The sequence below is a fragment of the Oryzias latipes genome, chromosome 14 (genome assembly GCF_053564925.1).
Source record: "Oryzias latipes strain Hd-rR chromosome 14, Olatipes_Hd-rR_3.1".
NCBI classification, from domain to species: Eukaryota; Metazoa; Chordata; class Actinopteri; order Beloniformes; family Adrianichthyidae; genus Oryzias; species Oryzias latipes.
This window is the reverse complement of record NC_136250.1, coordinates 4154985-4176948: the sequence shown is the minus strand read 5'-3', so window position 1 is coordinate 4176948 and position 21964 is coordinate 4154985. Positions and strand designations below refer to the sequence as shown.

General features: G+C 39.8%; 1 long non-coding RNA gene across 5 annotated transcripts in view; it reads left to right on the top strand.

Moving 5' to 3' along the window:
* Positions 1-19564, top strand: part of LOC144983753 (uncharacterized) — a 93500-nt gene extending 73936 nt beyond the window's left edge. For 3 of the 5 annotated variants that reach the window (XR_013647546.1, XR_013647547.1, XR_013647545.1), the window contains 2 exons: positions 12141-12318; positions 19186-19564. This is a non-coding gene — a long non-coding RNA (uncharacterized LOC144983753). Of the gene's footprint in view, positions 1-12140; positions 12319-14166 lie in introns of all 5 variants that reach the window. The other 2 variants (XR_013647549.1, XR_013647548.1) reach the window with 2 other exon arrangements.
* The last annotated feature ends 2400 nt before the right edge of the window (positions 19565-21964 follow it).

The following is a 21964-nucleotide window of genomic DNA, read 5'->3' as shown; positions in this document are numbered from 1 at the left end:
AGAGAAATATGCAAAGTTAAACCTTTCTATTCACAGGAGAGACACAAGGATCCACATGATGTTTTATGGTCTGAATGCATGTTGGCTCATTTATTCCATCCTCCAAAAACAGAAAGGAAAGACAGAGAGTGGGGAAATGGATGTTGTTTAAAAAGCGTAATCCTCGGGTCTGTGATGAGGTATGTGGCTCTGCTGTGTGTCTTCGTTCCGGCAGAAACAGCCTCTGGCAGCCTCAAGCATCTTTTTTTATTTGACTGTTTATGGTCAGGTTTTATTTACATGTTTTCATTTAGACTTCCTGCCTGTAAAATACCTTAAATGTTCTGAAATACAAAAAGAATTAAGATTATATCTAATCTGCTAGTCTGTTGGGTAAATAAATCATAATAATGTGAGTCTGTGTGTGAAAGGACTTGTATAAATCGTGACTTAATCTAACAGACCACCTGTCCGTGCAGGACGTCTCTTGCTCTGCCCAAAGACAGCTGTGAAAAGGTCCTGCTGCCCACTGAGCTGCTTTAGAAACTCTGAGGGCTGCCTTCTTTAACAATATGACCTTTATTTGAAAACCCTCTTATCATTTTTTGTACTTTTTTTTTCAACAAGACAATATAAAAACATCTCTGGGTGGGTGGAGGGCTCCTTCCCCATGGGGAGGAGTTTAAACATATTGGGGTCTTGTTTACGAGTGGGGGAAGATCGAAGCGTGAGTTCGACAGGTGGATTGGTGCAGCGTCCGCTGTTATGCGGTCGCTGTGTTGGTCCGTTGTGGTGAAGAGAGAGCTGAGACAGAAAGAAAAGCTCTCTATTCACCGGTCGATCTTCGTTCCAATACTCACCAATGGTCATGAGCTCTGGAGGAGCTGGAAGAGCCAGTGGAGGAGGCTTGGGCATCTAAAGATGCCTCCCTGGGGAGGTGTTCCGGTACGAAGGTCCCGGGGAGACCCAAGACACGCTGGAGAGACTACGTCTGTTAGGGGAGCTGGAGAAAGTGGCCGGAGGGAGGGAAGTCTGGGCATCTTTCTTTGGACTGCTGCCCCTGAAACCAAGCCCTGTATAAGCAGAAGAAGATTGATGGATGGATGAAGTGAAACAACACAAGGGATTGTGGAAATCATTAGGACAAGTACAGGGTACCAACCAACCAACCAAAAAGCAATTTTCATGCATTATTGTCCATCACTGCGCAGCTTATGACTATGGTTGGGGGTCAAGGTTAGGCCACACCCCCAAAAGATTGTTTTTAAATTGTGTGGACGTTTCACAGCTGTGATATTAATGGCAGGGTGAACAAAAACTCATAACGGCACAGCGCTTATGCTGAAAGTGCCAAAAAATTATATAAGGCACAAAAAATTAATTCTTTCACCAAGAGCAATTTTAAAAAATATGAGTACTTTGAAAAAGATTTAACAAATATGAAAAATTATGAAGCTCTTTGTTTAAAAAAAAAGGGTGTTTTCCACCTTGCAGTTATGGAAAAAGGAAAAAAACAAAAACATAATTTAGTGACAAAAGATGCAAACAGGTGCTTTGGGGATTTACACCTGTCTGTGGTGGACACTTTCAGCCTCATGAAGTAATAAGAAAACTGAGACAATGGTCTATTAGTCATCAGTAAGTTACACAAATGCCATTTTCAGTGATTTATCCTCTATAAAAAGACTCTTCTGCCAAACAGACTGACCAGCACCAGACAGCTATTTCTGAACAGCTTTTACTCACAGAGGCAGATTAAACCTGAGGCAAAAGGCAGAGACAGCTTTAGTAAAAAGAAAATAAATTAGCTGGGGGGAAAACTTAGTGTAATTCTCATGTGTGCAGCTTCTGAAAACTTTATATGCAAATAGTTTGATTGGGTTTAGGGCTTGTCATGAAACATTTAGAAATGAAAAATTGGTTTAAAAGAAAAAGATCAACCCAATTGGGATTATATATTTAATCTGATTCATTTGATTATGAAGTACCAGTTTACAGTAAAGCTAAAAAAAACTCATCCAGTTCAGCTCATAATAACAACAGATTATCCTGATAGTGTCAAGATGGCCCAAAAGAATGAATCAAAGGGGTTTTCAGTGTAATTTCTGTACTGAGGAAGCAAAGAGCGAACATTGTGGGGGCAAAGAAAAGAAAAGTCAATCCCTGGAACATACTAACAATGTTAGTAAATCCAACAACAAGAAGAAAACAGGATTAAGATGGACAAATATAAAATCAGCAATATTTGTAATGACAAGAAGAGATTTGTTATTAATGCCAAAAATAAGCAAAAATGAAAAAGACAGACACAAAATACTGGAACATCTGTTAGAAGACAGGAGACATGAAACTCAGGGACTTTAGTTGTATGAATAGTCACGGTGAGATGGAAAAGTCTGCAGTAAAGGATGTGTGAAAAACGCTCACTTCATCTAAAATGACCCACAGCTTCAGGAAAGAAGCCTTTGTGACAAACGCGTTGGGTAAATGCGCAAACATTGGGTCCCTCCAGCAGATAATTATTACGTAAATCAAAGGAAAATGTTACAGTGTTTGGATAAAATTAGACAAAGTAATAGTCTTTATTTACTAAATTTGAATAACTTATAATTCTTTTTAGAAAGGATGTGTGTTCAATTAATGTTTTTTAAAGTGTTACTTTGCAACATGTCTTTTTTCCAATAAATGTGAAATACCTTCTGAAATGTCATCAAGTACACCCCCCCCCCCCCCCATCGTAACCACTCTGAATCTTCTGTGGTGTCCTCCTCTAGAAGTAAAACCTACTCAAATGTTAGTTTAGCTAATGTTTTGTTCTATTTTGCTTGTCCTGTAAAGTGTGTTTTAGCTGCTCACCTCAGCTAAAACCTGTTTTTGCTTGATTACTTTTTCACACTCCCCCAATTATTTTCTGACCAGTCAAAACTCTAATTTGTTCCAAATAAAAACAAACGTGGTTGTTGTAAATGTGCTCTTGAATGTAGATGATTAAAGAAAGGAGGCGAGCACAGATTTCACTCTAAAATATCTTTTTCAGCTATTTTTGAGAAACTTCTCATGAAAAAACTTGAAAACACAGTTAGATCTTCTCTCACAAGTACTTCAATCTATATATGGGTTTTTTTAATAATAATAAATAAATAACCTCCTGACTACCAGCAATTCAACATTGTCCTCTGTAGAGGACATTTCTAAACTTGAATCTCTACCCGCCAATGTATAGTATTGAATTAACGAATTTTGGAGTCTACAGGGCTTTTCAAATATGCTAAATGTTCAGGGTAAATGTATTTTTTGGTATAATTAAAAAATAATAATTTGACAACAGTTTTTCTTCTGGTAGTCAGGAGGATAAGATTATTTCCTGAAGTAAAAGAAATTTAAAAAATCAATTAACAGCAATGTTCTTCTGTTTTTTCCCCATTTTTCACGAGAAATTAAGAATGATCCTTTTCCAGTTCACACAAGCTTCTGATTCTGCTCAGGGACATTTTCAGTCTTTTGGATCTTCTTCCCTTCCAAAGACCTTTGTTTGATATTTGAAGGTCCTCCGTTTGCCTCCAAATGCTTTTGATGCACAGGAGTTTCTCGCCAAGCGAGAAGAGGCTCACAGTCGGTTCTAAGTCTCATCTTGGTAAGCCTGACTTTCATGGATCATCAGCAGCCTCTTTAGTTGATCCAACATCAGTCACAAACTTCATGGGTGGGTTGTTGTCAATCGCCACTGTGTAGCTTTAGCTCCTTTCATTTGCAAAACAGAGGAGCCCTGTAAAACTAGACATGTTGTGAAGAATCAGAGTCAGTTAGATTCCCATACTCCTTCCAGTGTGGTTTTTAGAAACGTCATTAAAAAGATTTTATTCCTTTTCCAGAGTTTGACCAAAAAAAAGTAGCAGCAAGACAGGACTTTTTTTCTCCCTGAGAGATCAGCAGAAGGTGGAAATTTCCCTGCATGCAAAATAAACAATCAGCTGTCATCATCCAAGTTCACCAGACCAGGTTAACATTCGTCAGTTTGGGAATTTGAACAGTCTGAAACGTGAAATTTGGTCCAGCAAAAATAACTTCCTATCAACCATTACATGAACAAAACTCATAATCAGTATTAGAGCATATAATTAAAACAAAAAAAACCTGCATTTAGCATCAAATGAGTCCATTTTCAGGCTTGGTGACAGATGTGTTGTTGAAAATGCACTCATCTATTAATCTGTGCATCCTCAATCAAGTGCTTGCTCAGACGGAATACGGGACGAAGGTGTGTGTTGTCTGTGTGCCATTTCCTGTCCCATTGTGTGCTGTCATCCAGCGTCATGGTGGGAACGTCGCAAGCGCTCTTTTGTCTTCTGGCAGGAGTTTTTGTCTGTGTTTTTTCTCTGCGTGTCTGCCTGTGGTTTCCCAGACTAACTAGTATCTGCTTGCCTTGCAGCTACATCTGAGGCGAGCGGAGGAGTGTGTGTGTTGTGAAACATGTGCTATGTGTGTGGTATGAGGTCTCAAAACGTCAATCATATTTAAACCCAAAGATTAAAGGAGGGAGATGCCCTTCTCTGTGTTTTAATTATAGTCCTGGTGGTGAGGCAGTCAGGAAGTGCAGATGCAAATGAAGCATACAGTAGTTGCTGTTCTGCTTACCTGAACAGGTAGACGGTACAATTCCTTCAGCAGACGTTGTTTTTGATGCTCGATTGTTAGTTTGATTTGAGTAAGGGATGGACTATCAAGAATTAATGTTGATGTCTTTGTTTAAGTAACAGGAAGTGCATGTAATAAGTCCCCGTGTCAAAATAAAAGCACATTTTTTCTTTTTTAACCAAAATAAAATCCTATTTTTCTGTTTTTAAAACCAAAAGGAGGCCACTTCGCAAAAGGAAACTTTTAATTCACTTTGTTTGTTTTGAAAATGCTTAAATATTTTACAGAAAACTCAAGCAGAAAGAATAGTAACTATGGCAACCAGAGTAAATCATAGTTTTTGAGGGAGAGGCTGAAAGCAGACAGGTTAATCCTCTCATGGCAGCCATTGAACTTTTTCCATCCTCTGTCCTTCCCTAGCAGCATGATCTGGATAACTCACAGCAGAAATTAATCTTAGCCATCATTTGCTTTATTCTTCCTTTAACTGTGCAGCCCTGAAGTCACAATTGTAACATCCACTTTTGGGAAGTTGTGACTTATTCGTTCATTGTGTGGGAAGGTGGACGGTGTGGTGCAAAGGTGTGAATCACTCTTTAGAAGTAATCTTGGTGTGGTGCGAACTATGTGCCACAGTTTTATGGCTGCTCCCCATTTTTGAGGAATCTCCACAACAAAGTGAAACACATGAGGCTGACGTTTTAAACTGATTCCTTAGTGGTACAGCCAGGCTAGGACTGTGCCTGATGATTCATTCACATGCACCTTCACAGAAGGTTAGCCCGTACGATGCTGCAGGGTTTCTTGGGTTGTAGAGAGAAGTGGCTGCATCTTAAGGCCATGTCACACTGCCGCTATGTACAATTTCTGCATATTGCAAGGCTGAAAACTGGTCATGTGTGAATATAAGTGGAAACAGTGGGAATAATAAAATAATAATAAAAATTTTCACAGATGTATCATGAATGAACCACGTTAAAACCATGGATGGCGTACAAATAAACCACACAAGAACACGCAAACCCCCCCGCTTCATGGAATTTTTCTTCACTTTCACATTCAGAACACTGGGCAGAAATCACATTGTGTCAGCACCATGGTCAGCACCCACTGCAGGCCCCCCCAATGCTAATGGCAGTCTGCCGCTCTGCGGCGGGGACCTCTGTCAAGATGGGAGCCGCAGGTGAGGAGATCCGAGAGAAGAGCCAAGCGCGTGTCCAGAGTCGCACCGTTCACACTGCACTAGACACCACACCGCGAGAGACCGGGAAAGACCGGGAGCCCACGCCCGGACGCGCTGGAAGGGGGGACCAGGGGTTCTCAAAGCTTTTGTAGAGGAGGGCCAAACTAGGAACTCGACATTAGACTGGGGGCCAATTTTCGTTAAAAAAAAAGGATAAACTGAAAAAGTTGTTTTTAATAACTTTAATGACCAAGTGTCATTTGTCCAGTTAACCAGGCCCTCCAGATGTTTTCCTGGAGGTTTCTGTCCAGATCTTCTACTCGTCTAGCAATTGCATCATTTGATAGACTTATTTCTTCAAACTTTTTCTTTTGCTCTGGACAAACAATGCCAGCTACCTTTAGCATACATTGTTTTTACAAACTCCCCGTCACTTAAGGGTTTGCTACGCCGGGCTATTTCCAAAACTAAAACGTAGCTACTAGCTTCTGTCACAGCTTCACTGGATTTAGCCAATTTTGTAAACATCTGGTGTGCAGCTTCGCCTCGTTGTAGTCTTTGGAACTTATTGTTGTGCTCCTCACCGGTACATTTGTCATAGGTTTTATGATTTGTAACATAGTGACGATTTATATTGAATTCTTTAAACATTGCATTTACCTGCTTGCAAATAAGGCACATGACTTTATCCAGCCCATGAGGTACGACAAAGTAAGCATTTGACCACTTAGCTTGAAAGCGCCTTTTCTCCTCGCCAACACAACGTTTTTCCTCAAAGGAACCTGCTCTGGCTCTCTTTTATTGAGGGCCACAAAAAATCCATTCCCGTGTACATGTTGGCATGTGGACATTTTTGCAGCTAGCAGGTGTGTTGATGACATTTCAGTGTGTGTGTGGACAGGCCCTGCCCTTTTTATACTACATTTGAACCTTACCGTAATGATAAACAACCAGTAAACTTGCTGCTCTATGCTGCTTCATGGTCTTATCCCCCCCTCCTATTATCACCCTCCTACCCCCCCTCTCTCTAACATCCTTCTCTATTCTTCCTTTCTTTCCTTTTCCGTCCGGTCCAACAGCAAAGATATTCAAACATGGTTGAAATGAATAAAGTTTGGCCTCAATTACAAAAGGGGTTTATTCAGACATACCTCTGGTTTGTCTGAAGATTAATAACCTCTCTTGTTAAAGTAAAATATGTCCAACACAAGAGGCCTTCAGCTCTCATCTGTCTGCCCAGCTGTTGGACAGGACAAGTTTAAAAAAAAAAAAAAAAAATCTTCCCACGGGCCACCATTGGCCCCCGGGCCGCACTTTGAGAACCCCTGGTATAGACTATTGGAGGGGTGAAAGATCGGTTAATTTATATTCCTATCACACGAAAAGCCAATTGTGCGTGAACCGTACGTGAATACCACTCCTTACTTACAGCACCCAAATGCTGCATGGACGACGTGCACGTGATACGGAAGTGCCTGTAGGATGCCCACACAATCTACAATCTAATGTTCCCATTTCTAACAGTCAAAGAGCATGCACTTATTACTTGAACAGCACTAACAGGCTCCTTGTGCAGTGTGAATGATTTGGAGGGGATGAAAAAAAAAGAAAAATTCCTATCACGCCTGTGTCTCACCTACTTCTCCCTTACTTACCCGTGCGTATTGCATAAGTGTTCACTACGACCTGTCACCCGCAGCATGAACAGTGTGCATGAACATCTTTTGCTCTACAGAGTTACAGAGCGGTCTAACTTGATATTTCATGCAGGCCACCTTCATGCAGGTTTACTCATTTTTCACCCGCAGACATCCTGTATCCACTTACAAAGGCAGTTGTGACTAAGAACTACAGAGCTGAAGATTTTGTGCCCAGTTTGCTAAAACCAAAGTTTAACTACAAAAGCCAAAATCAGGAGTCGGTTGTCTCTGTGTCATTGAGGTTCAACAGGGCTGCACAGTTAAAACTGCAGCAAGCATGGAAGAGGTGTAGGGGTGGTTTTGAATTGGCTCCATGGTCCAAAATGTTGCTTAAAATGTGTAAAAGAAATGTTGCTTAAATGAATAAAAAATGTTTATTAGCCACTATTTTTTAACAAAGAAAATCTTAAAATGACTTTTCCTTAAAGGTTCCTAAACTACTTTTGGCAGATCTGTGTTCTTAAAAGTCTTTCATGCTCTTTATTTGTTAGATTTAGAGCATAATGACACTTGTATATTTCATCTGTATATTTCTTTTCTTACCTTTATTTGGCATGTACTAGTAAGCAAATCATGCTACTAACCCCCCCCCCCCCCCCCCCCCTCCAATAAGCTAAAAATAAATTTAGGCAGCAAGGGGTTAAACAATAAAAATAAGTTTGTGTGTGCTATGTCAGTATTTATTAGTTTTATCATTAGAGTTTTATTTAAAATTCACCCATATTTAGATTCAGACCTAAAAGGCAAAACATGTTTCTGCAGCTCTGATGTTGATTTTAAGAACATTTCCCATTTAAATACCGTTTTCTTTCCTGAAATTTTGTTCTGGTCAACAAGTAATGAAGGATGGTTCAGTGGGACTGTGACTTTATTTATACAGCTTAAAAAAAAAGCTGTATGACAGGAGCAGCAGGAGCAGACGGGATGACTTCAGGCTTTGATCTGCGGAGGAGCGGAGCAGCATCTAATCCGTTAATGGCTGGATGCAGAGTCACCTGGATGGATGTCACACTCACAATAGTTTCTGAAATAAGGTCTCCAATTCTGTTGAAGTGGGATGAAATGAAAAACCAAAAAATCTGTTTGTGAACTGTCCAAAACTTAAAAAAAGGGAATTTACCTCTCAGGTTTCATTGCTGTCTTTCATTTCTGAACATCCAGACTATTTAGTTTCTGGCCAAAGTGCTTTTTTTTTTTCAAAAAAGAAGTCATCCATTCCAGTAATTTTCTGACTTCAGTGTTTTTGGATTATCTTTGTAGTGTTTTATATATTTATTACGTTTTCAGTTTTAAAACATGATACAAACAAATTCAAACCCAGTCCCCCACCCCCTCCTGCTGTCAGTTGCATATACACCAACATCAATTTAGAAAATAAAAGAAAAGGGTACAAGTGATGAGCAAAGAGAAACATGAATAGAGAAAATCAGTCATAGTATAGATGAATATATAAAATAAACAATAAGTAAAGTGCAAATATATTAACACACATAAAGAAAAGAAAGAAAAACATTTTTTTAAAAAGGGGCATCATTCTGTCACCTTTGTAGATGGTAGAATAAAAAAGTTGAGAAATGTTCTCCATACCTTATAAAATTTATGTTCTGATCCTGTCACAGTAGATCTTATTTTTTCAAGTTTAAGATGATAAAGCACATCTCAAATCCAATGTGATCAAGTGGGGTGGGGTGGGGGGGGCAGCATCCTTCCACTTTAGAAGAATGAGGCGTTGAGCTAGTAAGGTTAGAAAGTAATGATCCTCTGGCCACCTGCAGGCAATGTCGGAGCCCCACTGTTTATTCCAAACAGAAATACAAGAAGGTTTAAAGTTAGTTTGACTCCCAAGATGCAGCTAAGTGCCTCACAGATATTTCCCCAAAAGCACTGTAGTTTAGGGCAGTACGTTTGGATGACCTTTTTGAACGGCCTTGTAATGTTTAAAGCAACAGTATTCCGAAAATCTGCATTCTGAGCTGCATTGCCACTGCAGCTCAGATAATTCTGTGGCCTAGTGATAGTGTCCACCCTAAAGTTGAAGGGTTTCTTCAAATCCATCTTCAAGTCATACCAGACTCTAAAAACAAGACCTAATGCTTCCCTCCTTAACACTTGGCATTACGGGTTTAGATCAGGGGGTTGAACCATCAGATGGTTCCTGGGTGCATTTCACGTCTTTGTGTATTTTTCTATTGTTTAACTACTTAAGTCATTCAAAAGTTTTATTTTTCTTTGATTTAATTTACTTTAGGAGACTTTTTACTAGTGCTTCAAATGTGATTAGAAACATCCAAACAAGCCTCACAGGTTAGGGCAGGTTTGAGGGCCATTTATTTGTCTTGGAGTGGTTTCAGGGGCCCAATTAGGCCCTTGCTGCTGGAGTCAGGGTCCCTTAGGAAAGCCCTTATTCTGGAGAACCCCACCCCCTCCCTCTTCCTTTTCTTCCTCCCTCCTTTCCCTGAGCAGGGATTAAACATGGCTGAGCTGAGAAAAGATGACCGACAAAGCTGTTTTTATGTTTTTTGGCAGTGCCGGCTTGTTTGGGGGATGGATGGTAGTGGGCGTGTCCACGTCACTCTGTCGGCTGCTGGGAGGTTTTGGTGCTAAACCCTCCTTTCCTGTCTGTCCACTTAGATTGGAAGGGGGGGGGGGGGTGTATCACCTAGCCAGAAGGCAGCCTTAGTGCACAAGTCTGGAAAAATGGCAGGCCACTGGACAAAAGCCACTGGCTTATTTTAGCTTCTGACAGACTCACTTTTTATCTTAATATCTACTGACATTCCACAGAAACACACTTTGTTTATTTTCTACAGCTTGATTTATCTATTTTTACCTTGCTTTAGAATAGCAAATAGAAAAACCAGATGTTAATGACTTTAAAAAAATTAATTAATTATAAATGTGGCTTTTCCCTGATTCTGAAGCAGAGAAAACTCAGCTTTGCACTGATATAAAACAATTTACTTTAAAGCGAAAATAAATAAGTGAAAATTTTGCTTCAAATTCGATATCAGCAGGTCAATATAAATGGATTTTTCCATTATGTTAAGTTATCGTTTCATCTTTTATGGAGCTGTGAAATCTCTCCATTTTATAAAACTGCTTTTTTCTAAATATGTATAAATGACATTAACGTATTGTAAGTTATTTAAGTGCAGAAGGGCTTGCCTTTCTACACCCTATAGATTTTTATCAAAATCTTTTAATTTCCATGAATCTTCATTTGCTTTTAATCCTTCCCTCCAAATGGAAATAACAAACGTTGATACACAAATATACACACTTCTAATGCTTGTTCTAATGTTCTAATGTTCTAATGCTAACAGTGAAGGAGGAAAAAAGGTGACATAAATTGAGCTGCAATCATGCTGCAGCCAATCACAGCAGCAGAGGGAAGCTGGGTGTGTGAGGTGGGCATCCAACAACCATGATGCCAACGCAGCCAATCACAGCCAACCGGACCCCTCCCACCTTCTCCTACACGCACACGCAATGTCATTGGCAACATTTATCCTCCAATAATGCAGGCATGATCTCTGGGGTTCTGGCTCAGCCAGGGCTTTCCGTTTCTACTCATTTCTCTTGATTGTACGGTGCTGTGCCTGTTTAAGCACTCGGAGGAATGATTGCTGAGCTTGTGTTACAGGTATAGGGAGGGGGATTTGACTCTGCCTCAGAAGAGCTTTTGCTTTCAGCAAGCTGTAGTTTGTGATTGAAAAAGATGGAGGGATGAAGCAGAATCTGTGAGTGTTTCAAGCAACATGTACATTGGGATTGCAGGATGTCCAATGTTGAATTTGTTGGTAAAGTTTTGATCAGTTTTAAAGCATTCCCAGCAGTCTTTTGATCATGATTCTGCCTGTCATTTTCTAAGACATAGTTTCTGTGGAGCGGCAGGAGTTCATTAGATATTCACCTCTGAGATGTGGAGGGGGGGGGACTGTTGGTGCAAAGCAACCCCGCCCCTCTTCCCATCACGCATAACAGAGCTCTCTGTCTACACATGCTCCTGCTATAGTTCAGCCCCCCACACCCCCAACCTAACAAAACAAAAATAGAGAGCAACATCGGAGCTCTCCAGCCGTACAGTTTAGATCCAGATTCCAGCTCAGACAAGAAAAAAAAGACAAACATGGATCTATTTGTCTACAAAAGGATGCATCAGAATGGAGCGGAGCAGAGAGCTTGTGGCCCCGCCCACAAATACGATCTTTTTCAAACTGCAGGGTTTTTTTTTGTCTACTCCTGATTCACAAAAGTTTGAAAAAAAGAAGTACTAAAAAATGGGATTTGAGCTTTTCATATTTGTCCACCATCATCAGAAAAATGCCACAAGAACATGCAAAAAACATTTTTTTATTGTAGTGGATCTTTAAGACTTCAAAAAAATCTGAGAGTTTAAAAGAAAAAAAGGGAAAAAAAGGTGTAAATGCCTCACACAATGAACCGAATGGTGGAGACAATCAGATTTCTGGGAAGATCTTTTAGTGTAATGCACATAAAACGTACTGTTTCTCAAGATGAAATCACAGTTGATGTTTTTTTTCCTTTGTTGATTTATTTTAACAACAGTAAAATTCATTGCTCTAAGATTTCATGACTTTAATCATTTTGATGCAATAAAAAACAGCATTTTTTCCCAACAGGTTTAGCAGCTGCTGGAGTTTCAGCACAGTGTCCTGCTGCCGCCCGTCTGGTCTCCACCTGCAGGAAGATGTTGGAAAGTTTCCCCTAATCTGGTTGGTGCATCTGAACACCATTATGCTGACATCTGCATCACAATGGCCTCCTAATCCACAAGAAGCCTCCCGAATTAACCGCAGAGTAGGTTACATGCAAGCTGTCGGTGTTACATGTTGGAGGAATGCTCTTTACATGTTAACTTTTTGTTTTCATGCAAAGCATCATGGGATGTCTGTAATTGGGCGCGCTGTGGTGCTGCTTTTTGTTTGACGGTTCAGAAAGTTTGAATGCATTTGATGCAAAGGTGTTACTCCTTGACCCCTATGTGTGAAGTTTACTTCCAAGAGAATAAAAATAAAAACGCAAACAATCAAAAAAACAACAACAACAAACTCAGGGCAAAAACAATTAAACACAATTTTAACAAAGAATTTGGATTCTGCCAAGTTTAGTTGTCAATTTTTAGATTTATGTGTAAGCAGCTGATGAGTTTTTTTCAGCTTCTGACAGATTAAAAAGAGAAAAGTTACTAATTGGTTTCAAATGAGTTCATTACAGTCCACTGCTTTAGTTTTCCTTCCTTTTTAGTTGTTCTAGTTCGGTCGTTTCCACCTCCTCTTCGTCATTAGCAGTCAGCAGCAGTTATCTTCCTCAGACAATGCTCCATCTTTGCTTCAGGCTTTAAGCGGCTGCTTTGGCAGACGACCTTCACTCTGCAGCAGAGATCCTAATCGGCTGAGCCAAACGCACAGAGAGCTTTTCCCAGCCAGGCGGCAGGTATAATGGAGACTCTTCCTCCCAACAAACCGGAGCCTATTTCCCTTAATCTGCATCTTCATTGGCTTTAGAGTGATGTGGATCCTGGAGATTGAATTTCCTAGCCTCCAAAACACCTAAGGATGTGTGGGTTTGTTTTTTTTATTTTTTTTTTGTCTTTGAACAAACTTATTTTATGTAACTTTAAATTGAGCATATGTTACAATTCACTTTTACTTCTTAATCTTAAAGTATTGTGACAGCCTACAAACAGGCCTTCACAGTTGGAAGAACTCAGCTTTCATGGAGCTATAAGTATTCTTAGAAAACTGAATCCTCCAATCCAGTGACCCTGTAAACGGGCCACCGGACCTCCTTCTCCATCAGCACCAAAACATCTTTTAGTCCCGAAGCTTTTTCATTAAAACTCCCTTTTAACTGATAATTGATGCATTAATAACTAATCACTTGATATAAATAGATGTGGGTGAGGCTTTAATGCTGAAGTCGAGCTCAGTCGAGGCCCTTCGTGAGGCCCTGCAGCGCCGACCCCACATCTGCTGCACCAGAAGTTCACACGGGTGTGTAATGGTGTGTGTCGTAGTGTGTGAGTGCAGGGCTTATGGCTGTGCTGACCCAGCAGCCTGCCAGGGTTTACATCAGTAAAGATGGAGCACTCTGCGCCCGTTTGGAGGAAACGTACTTTGTAGGTTTTACAGCATCAGTTGGAATAGTTTTGATTCTGCCTTTTTACTTGTTGTTTCACTTGAAACTGCATCAAACCAAAACGAGATGAGGAATCCAGCAAGACAGAAGATTTACTGCAAACGCACACGGCGTCCGGAGAATCATCAGGCAAACAAAAACCTGACATTACAGTCAAAGGAGCTTCTAAACAACATCTGGGTGCAATTATGAGAGCAGATTGCAGACACTAGTTCAGAAAATATTACATCATAAAAGTTTGTATTTTTGATCACATAATGTCAGTAAGACTTATAATAAAATAAAATATATAATAAATATAAAATAACTTAATGCTCCATTATTTAACAGTAATAACTATAAAATAATGTAAATAATAAACTTTTAAGACCTCGTTTTTTTAAGTTTATTCAACATTTATTTAACATTTAAAATGAAAAGTTTCCTAAAATGATTTAAAATTGCTTTATTAGTAGAGGATTTGCTCATATTTGGAGCCACTTGGTGTCAATCTTGAAATCATCACAGGAAATGAAGAGGAGAGTCATCTCGCTCAGGGATGAAGAGCATGAAGTCCAGCTCTGACGGCTGCAGATCGATCCGTGTCTTTCAGATCAGGTGACTTCGCGCCTCCTGCGCTCGCGCCCCCAGCGCGCACGCGCCTCCTGTCAGGCGGCAATGTCTCCGTCTTTGTTCCCACTTCTCCGTCTTCATCCTTTCTTTCTAGAATCACAACAGCGGCGGACTCGATTCCATCCGAGCAAAAATCCACTGAACAATTTCATCCTATCGGAGCGTCCGGAAAAAAATAGATGGTTTATTAGAATCATTAGTTTCAATCTACAAATAAAGATATTCTAGTTTTTCCCCGATTTTCCATCTTAATTTTTGCCTCCATAATTAATTTCACCAACGTTTTTTTTCCTTTGAGCATTGATTTAATTTTTCGTTAATGTACTTTAAATATATTGTTATAGCCTGTTTGCTAATTTATATTAATTCTTTTTATTTTCTTTCAAAAAATTTTCTTTTTTGTGGTTGTACACAATTTGAATTTTCAAACAGTTAAATATCTTGTCACTCGTAAATGGATCAAATTAGGAGGGAAATGTCGCTTCTTTTTCTTTTATCTAATATCTTTGTTTTTATTTAAATTAAGTTTTTTATTATTATTTTCATTTTTAAGTAATATTTCATTTTTTTCTTAATGTTATTCTGTTAAAACACTCGACTTGGGTTTAAATATCATTAAACTACAGAATTTTTGCCTTTTCTTTATCATGTGTCCTTGTATTGTTTTTGCTTAATATGCATTTATTTCGACAGTATTTCTGACTCGGCTTTTTTATTTTTATGTTGCGCGAAAACACGTTTATTCTGCGCAGAATATGTGTTCACGTACCTGACGTTAAAACTGATGCGTCACGGCCTGCTGTTAATCAAAATGCAGACGTTGGAAAAGGGAAATTAATTGACGCGCAGGCGCACTGCGGGGAGACGCAATAAAGATGAACAGGGAAGTCTAAACTCCCCCCATTTTTTTATTCTGTTTTAACTGATTATTTTTCAGATATTCACCATATTTTTTTACCCCTTAAAATAGATTTTTTTCCCTACTTTTTAATCATTTTGATCGACAGGCCTGTTGGTTTTGCAGCATTAGATTTGCAGGTGAAACTGTAAGAAAAAACTTTTGCATGTGTGTGTTTCTCATAAAAACGTAGACATACTTTTTTATTCAGAAGATTTAATGCGCTCCCTCATGTCTGTAATAACTTTGTACACAGTGCAAGCACTCATAAGCTACAACAAGGTGATAATCAAGCAGCGGCTGATGTGGCTAAAGCTGTGCAGAATTATCACTGCTCATAAAGGAGGAAATTTGAATGCATGTCGATAGAATTTGATTTAATATTGGTGTAGGCCGCTGAGCCGACAAAACCCCAGAATTTTATTAAAAGTCCTGCATTTGCTGGAGCTGCAGCGACTTCACCACATCGCTGCAGTCTGGGCTTGTCATTGTTGTCAAGCAGCAGAAAATGCTGTGATTCATGCAGTGAGCTTCAGTGTCTCAGTTTGCATCTCTGCAGGGTTTTATAAGTGAAAAATGGCGTCTGCTGCAATGTTCCCATCACATCTTTTGGTTTAAAGCGGCTGATTTCCCCCTGATCTTGATCCATCAACCTCTAACTTGATGCAATAATCCGGAATAATTTTCTTGATCTTTTTTAAACTTTAATAAATGTTTGTATCTCATATATAGGAATGCCAGTGTGTCTCTTTTAAATGTTATCACTCTGACATACTTTTACCTTTCTAGTTATCTCAGAAGCGATGGCAAAATCCAAACAGTTTCTGTCTTTTCCACCCAACTGTTCCATTATTGCGGTGAAAGAATTTTCATAACTCCTTCTTTAAGAATTTCCCCCCATAATCCAGTGTTTCTCTTCTCCTCTCTCTTTGAAATTAAAAGCAGGCGGCCATCGCCTCCAGCTATAAAACTCTTTTTCCCTAAAGTGCAGATTCAAACTCTGAAAATAATTGCATTCCAGCAGAGAGGTCATGATTTCACACTGCAGACCTGAGAATGTGGTTTGAAGAAACAAAAAAAAAAAACTCCTCAGAGATGCTAAAACTATTTTAGGAACACTGGTGACACATTTTTGCCAAATGAGATTTCTATTATTTCTGTTTTCAGTGAAGATGACCAGGAACTGCTGACACAAAAGAAGTGATTTTCTGACATCTTTCCAAATTTATTTAAAGTTAAAAAAAAATTTGAGGAGATTTAAATATTTCAAAAGATTTAGAACGCCCCTTTTTAAAAAAAAGCAGCTGTTCCAGATTTAGCAAACGAAACTATAAGGAGATGAGAGAAAAGTCAGAGGAGGTGTACTTCCTTAAATTGTAAAACTACTTCAGCATATTAGTTAAAATTGCTCCCTGTCAACAGTCCCGCCCACAGAGGCAAATTTCAGACGAACTAGTGCTGCTCTGAAGAAACTATGTCCTACCTAGAAAAATGTCAGGTTTTTGGATTTTGCCCTAAAACAGCATATTTAAATAAATTAAAAAAACACTGAGAACACTTTTAGATCAAAATAGATTTTCAGAGAGCGAGTTGGGCCGGATTATTTAAGGACTGCTGAATAGTTTCCCCAAATCAATATCAGAACACCAAAAATAGTCAGTTGATTGTGTTTTTGTTTGTTTGTTTTTGTTAAATTCTTTATACAGTTTTTTTTTCTAAACTCTCAAGCACAGTGGTGGTGGGGTCATGATGTGGGCATATGCCATTCAGCCGTTTGCACAGGAAACACTTCACAAAATGATGTGCTAGACATTAAATGCTGAAGTGGAAAAACGTCAGTGTTCAAGAAACAGTTTGCCAACACAAACAGCTCCTGATGCAGAATCCTGAATTGAGCAGAGAATCTTCAGGGTCACATGGTCTCATGCGAGGACAGCTGATCAGCAAAAGAGTTTAAATAAAGTTTGCAGGAAATTTATCAGCAACAAAACTAGTAATTATTATAAAAAAACATGGAAAATTGTTTAAAAGCTTTTATAATAACCAGTGGGATGTTGGTGGTTTGACCTAGCTGTGTTTCTTTATCTGTAGACTCTCTTAATATTTTTCCTTCTTTTTAACAACATGGAAAGAAATGGTAAATACTTTTTTTTTCTTTCTAAACTCTTGGTTTTCTTGCATGACTAATTTTGTCACTCTGTCCAACCGCTGAGACCAGAACTGAATCTGGGGCTCCCTAAACCACATCTGGTCTGAATTCACAGAGAAGCAGAAATCAAAAGCATGAATGCTGAGCTGGAAAAGTTGAACTTTCTGTTGATTTTCCAGTCCTACAAGTACATTCTGGATCTGTTGGGGTTCCGTCTTTGACCTTGGTTCTGCAGGTATGTGCTGACACGGATCACCGTGTCCGTCAGTCATGCGCAGGCCTCCTGTCTTTGCTTCTTGTCCGGGCAGACACAGAGGCACTTTCTCAGGCCTGCAGTCTGGCTCTGCTGTTCCGTGTTAATGATAAAGCCCTAAATCCTTCTGTAAAACTGACCTTTGTCCTCCTTTTTTCTCTATTTTTAAACCGGGTTGCGCGTTCGAGGGCTGCGAGCCGGACGGTTCTGGAGGATTATGTGTATGTTTGGGCAGAGGTGACTTCAGGAGCCCCCCTCTGTTTAGTTTGGCAACCCCACAAGCACCACGCAGCTGCTGGCCAAAGCCCTCTTGATCTGCTAGATACTCAAAATCATTATGTGGCGTTTGTTATGCAGGGAGAAAAGAAAAGAGAAGGAAGAAAAAGAAAGATTTACATTTGTTTGGGGAGGACTTTGAGGGTTTGAAGTTTGGTCATTCAGACATTAGATGTCCTTTGGAACTTGACAGTAATTTTGAGCAGTTCAGCAGCTTGCTGATCCTCTCTCTGTTATTCTGCATCACATTTTGAATCCACATTTCTTTATTGTTTGCAAGAATGATTTTGCAAACCAAAAGGCATTCTAGTAAAGAACAAAGAGTAAAAGTAAAGAAAATGCAGGTTTAGATGAAGATTGAACAAAAATTAATTGACTTTCAGATAAAAGTTGCCTAAACTGTTGTCCAGGTCCTCAATGTCAAGCCCAACAAATCCTTATTTTTTATTTAAAAACCTCGGGAAAGGTCAAAATGTAAAAAAAGGCTGTAAAAGCTGCAAAAATAACTACTAAACACGAGAAGTAGTGAAAATAGTCATGTAAACTTAGACCATGAATGGTAAAGCAAGTGAGTGTCTTGTTTTGTTGTAGACCTGAGCTGCATTTAAATCAAAGAAAAGCTGTTTTTACAAAAATAATAAAAAAGGATTTAAATGAAAAGACCGTCTGAAGACGGTAAACTCCCACAAACAAACAGTCTGACTGTACTTAAGTCATCAAGTGCGTTTGAACGCTGAAGCAGTTCGTCTCTCTCCCGTAGACAAACCCGTCCTCCGGTTGACAGTTAATGGGTTTGGCCCTCTGATTAATTGTGATGAATGGGAGCTCGTTTGTAATCCATTGTGCTTTTGGCTCAGGATGCTGTCAGAGCTGATGCAAAAGCAGCAGCCAGAGCTGAGATTGTGTTTTGAAAAATGCAAAAAGAGGCAAACCACTGCCCCCTGTTGAAGCCCATCGGAACCTTTCAGGCATTACACAAAGCTGCAGTTATTCCCCGACTGATACCTTTATGGACTCACACACACACACTAATATACACACATAGACTCTCATTAGACAAAAGAAATGCATCTCCTGTGTCGGTTGTTGTGGGAATATGGAAAACACGGGGAAAACGTAGCTGCAAGCGGCGATCAGGAGCTTAAACCCATGTGGGAATCTTAATAATTTAAGGATGTTGGGGGTCAAGAGCTTTATGGGAATGTTGGGAATGCTGGGAAGCAAAGTTTCAGGATAATAATGACATAGGAAAGTGTCCACAAATGAAAGGTTGCTTTTATTATCATCTACCCAACATTTGATGATTTTTCTTTTGTTTTTTTGTTGCCTCCGTTTCAGCTGCAAATCCTGGACTTGACGGATCTATCCGGATGAGGACTTTGTGTGCATGACATGTTTGTCCAGGAGCCTACAAATCTACTTTAAAAAAAAGGCACACCCACGGTTGCAGACCAGCATGCTCCACCAGAACGCTCTCCACAAAGTCATACAATAATTATAAAAATTCAGAGGACGTATTTTTGCAATTGTGCATTAAAATGAGTCCACAAGGAAATTCATGCACTAAATTGATGTCATTTTTCCACTTCCGGTCTCCAAAAATGCTTCCTAAGAAAACCGATCCCTTGATTATATAGTCTTATATTTGTTTCATTGCTACATGTCAGAAAGCAGCTGTAATTTTTGCTTTACTTGGATTAAATGTCAGCAAAAAGAGCTCAACTCTGCATGTGTACATGTGGTTCTGTGTTTGTCAGCATATTATGTACAGTCATTTAAGGCTAAAATAAAAAGTGATTTATTGTAAATGGTCATTAATATAAGGTGGCAGGAACAAAAGTCAGATTTAGACAGAAATGGGACCAGTCAGCCAAGTTTTATTGGAAAATAACCCACCAGATTTGGCCTGGAGCAGCTCTAATTTTCCAATTTGAGTGGCAACTGCCCCCCCCAAACACACACACACATGGACCACCAGACTTACATTGTTTGTGAACGTTGTAATAGATGGCTGTTTTCGTGATGTTTGCATAGGAACTCTAACCCTTCACGTTCTTGTGGCTGCAGAAAAAAAACGTTTCTGAAATGTTGCCTCAAACAAGCGAGTTGAGTGTGCGGTTTCGTTTTCAGGATGCCATGTTCACACTCGCTTCATGAATTGGAGTTACCCAGTACTAGCACCTGTGGCCACTGAGCCGCTCCGACGACGCAAATGGGGTGGAGCCTGATCAAGATGCACTGTTGGCGTAATAAGAGCAAAGAAATACTGATGGGCATCTTTCCCACCCAGATTTATCCTATCCAGGCCCAGGTCTCAAAGCTGTGACCTCACAGCCAAAGTTCTGTGTCATACAAGGGTTGACCCATATGGGTGCTGCAGGTTTTTGGGTTATCCAGGCCCGTGGCGGGTCATGCAGTTCCCTTAAGGCTTGTAAGGCCACCCCAGGGGCTGTCATGAAAGTGTTTCGCCACATTGTAGAGCTCATGAAAAGTTAATGTACTGTAAGTTGTTGTACGAGTGACGCTGTTGTGGAGCCCTCTACCAGGGCAGGTAGAGAGCTCCAGGCTTCAAGGGCCGCATTCCTGCATGTTTTCCAACATACCCTGCTCTGGCATGTTCTAATTAGCTGGACACACCTGAACCAGGTAACCAGTCCTGAGTAGGGCTCGGATATCTGGAAATCATGCAAACACAGCGGCCCTCGAAGCCTGGAGTTGTCCATCCCTGGCAGTAGTCATTAGTAAGGTGGTGTACTGGCTCCTTACCGTCTGTGTATAAATGCTGCACACAGGGGTCTGCAGGTGACACGTAAATGCTTGTAGGACGCCTGTAGGATGACACACAAACTACGCTCTGGCCTCATCTTACAGGAAGTGCCCGTGTCTTGCAGTTCCCTTGAGGCTTTTGCAGCCACTTCAGGAGGCAATCAGGTTGCGTGGAAGGAGCGTGCACTGATCACGTGGAGAAACGTGATCAGTGAGAAACAGACTCAGACCTCAGTCTTTGAAGGAAAAGTGTGTCTAATGATGTTATTTTAAGAAGAAACAAATAAAAATATTACTTGGGCAGAAAGATTAAATGTTTATTGGTGTAAAAACAAAACAATTGTTTAACAAACAGCTCAGAAAGGCTCTTCCATCCTACTGAAAAAGACAGTAGTAGTGTTTTGGGAGTTTTTAACAGGTTCTTCTAGCATTTTTCTCATGATGGCGGACGTGTAAAATATATTTTTATATATATATTTTTTCAAACACAATATGAAAATAAACACAACAGTTAAAAATGGACCAATAAAACAAAACAATGTGCTGGAAAAGTTGTGGGTTAAAGAAGAATCTTGTGTGATAAATGAAGAATAAAATTGCATTTCTGAAGTTTTCTTTATTGCGAGTCAGAAGAAGATGAAAACATTTCATGTTTGAAAAAACCTTTCGGTGTGACGCAACAAGCTCCCTGCTCTGCTCCATTCTGATGCACTCACTTTAGACAACTATATCCACCAGCGTCTTTGTTTTCTGAGCTGACATCTGCCTCAGAACTCCACGGCGATGGCGCTCGCCATTTTAGTTGCACCACTAATGTTAGGTTGGGGTTGTGAGGGGCTGTAAGCATGTATGCGGATGGATGATGGGAAGAGAGGAAGGCTATACTCCGGGCTAGCAGTCCCGCCCATAACTCAGAGGCAAGTTGCTGATAAAAGTAGGTTTAAGAAAACGATGAGGGTTTTTTGATTTTCTATAAAAATATCATAATTAGAAGACCACTTTGAAAATAGATCAAAAGGTGATTGGAGTGGGTCTTTAAATTATTATAAAACTCTTTTTAAATGTTGTGAACAGTTGTAAGGATCATGTACAAAACTTAAAACTCTATGACCTGAAGTTGTCCAGTAGCACTTTAACCCAAACTGCATCTTCCACATTTCTCTGACCAAACAGGCGTTCGCCTTGTGTGACGTTCTTCCTTCATCGCTGCTTTAAGAAAAAATTTGCTTTTAGTTGTGAAACAATTTCTAGTTTTTGTGGAAATGTTTTTTTTTTTTTGCCCTCAAACTCCTGTTTTAATCTTTGTATCCTCTGTGTCTCTCCATGGCTCTTTTGCACGAACAGACGCATG